Here is a 1,593-nt window from a genome sequence, read left to right as displayed (position 1 = left end):
AGGGAGAAGGAGAGTATTACGGGGGAGGGAAGGCGTGGAAATATTGCTGGTCACAACGGATTGGAGGAGCGCGGGAGGGGGGAGAGTCATGCATGTAGATTTTTTCCACACGGGGTGGAGTGGTGGGACTGCCGGAGGGAGAAGGAGAGTCTGGCAGGCATATTGTTTCCACACATGGAGAGGAAAATATTTGGAGACGAACGGGCTTCCTGTAGGTATGGGGAACGATGCATAATAAGTCTCATCTTGCATGCCGGGCTAGGTATAGTCTCAAGTCATTAAAAACATACACGCCCCACACATGTTCATATTTCAAGGTGCACTAAATTATTGCATGCGATGATTAAGGCTGGCCATAATGGTGGTATCTTAGCTGGTACTCCCTCCTTTCCGGTTTATAGGGCTTATCTCAAAATTTTAGTTTTTCCATTTTATAAGGCTCAATTTGGTTGTTTCCCATCACATGTTCAGATTCCAAGGTGCATTAAATCATTGCATGCAAGTATTAAGAGAAAATTGACCAATGCATGTAATTTATGCATGCATGCATTGCAATTAATGCATTGGTAAACATACTTTTTTGAGGAAAACAAGAGCATTAATTGGGTGCTTTTGCAAACTACAAAAAGTATTCCACCACTCACCATCTACCTTGGTTGGAGAGATTTTTGAATTGAGCCTTATAAACTGGAAAGGAGGGAGTATCATGCACACGGGAATAGCAAACATGCTGATGTGGCAAAGAATTAAAGAAGAGAGGGGGGTTAGAGTAACTAGTGTTCATGCATGCATTGGTAAACACATTTTTTTGTGAAGAACGACAGTATTAGTTGAGTACTTTTGCAGACTACAAAAACTATTCCACCGCCTCTATCTTGCTAAGAGTAGGTGAAATTTTTTAATCGAGCCCTTTAAACTAGAAGGGAGGTAGTAGTACTCTAATAGCTAACCTTGGCCCTGTTTGGATCCATGTTTTAGAGTTAGTTTGCATTAGTTTGAACTCAACTAACCCAAAAAATATCTAACCCACCCAAGAGGTGCTTATTTGGGTTAGTTCTTCTCGGGACACTAAAAACACATTTTTCTCTCGCTCTCCCCGCAGCAGATCCCTCCCCACTACCTCAAAGCTTCTCGTCCTCTCCCTCCCTCCCTCCCTCTCGCACCGCCCATGAAGGCACCTCGTTGTATCCGCGCTCCATCTAACCCTGTCATCCAAACACCTCTTTCGCTAGAGTTACTTCAGGGTTAGTTCAGGATTAGAATCTTTAACTCATCTAACTCATCTAATAGTAGTTCTTATACTCAGTATAATCAGTATTGTAGATATTGATATTTTTAGTATAAATTTGGTCAAACACTTTGCAAATGGTTGACGGAAGTAAAAAGGACTAGAGGGAGTATCATGCATGCGGAGTAGGCAAAAAAATTGCTCATTTATAGCCCCGTCGAAGTCTCAAAGGGCGCGACCGCGCGAGGGAGGCAAAGGTCGTGGGAGGCGCGATGGTTGACGGAATTAAGTGAAGTTACCCACGCACCGGCATGGCGTGCAAACAGGCAGAAGCTATACCGTCAGGCCTACGATATGGGTCTAGT

This window comes from Triticum aestivum, chromosome 1D (genome assembly GCF_018294505.1).
Source record: "Triticum aestivum cultivar Chinese Spring chromosome 1D, IWGSC CS RefSeq v2.1, whole genome shotgun sequence".
Taxonomy (NCBI): domain Eukaryota; kingdom Viridiplantae; phylum Streptophyta; class Magnoliopsida; order Poales; family Poaceae; genus Triticum; species Triticum aestivum.
The sequence above is the reverse complement of the archived record's forward strand: the minus strand, read 5'-3'. Positions refer to the sequence as shown.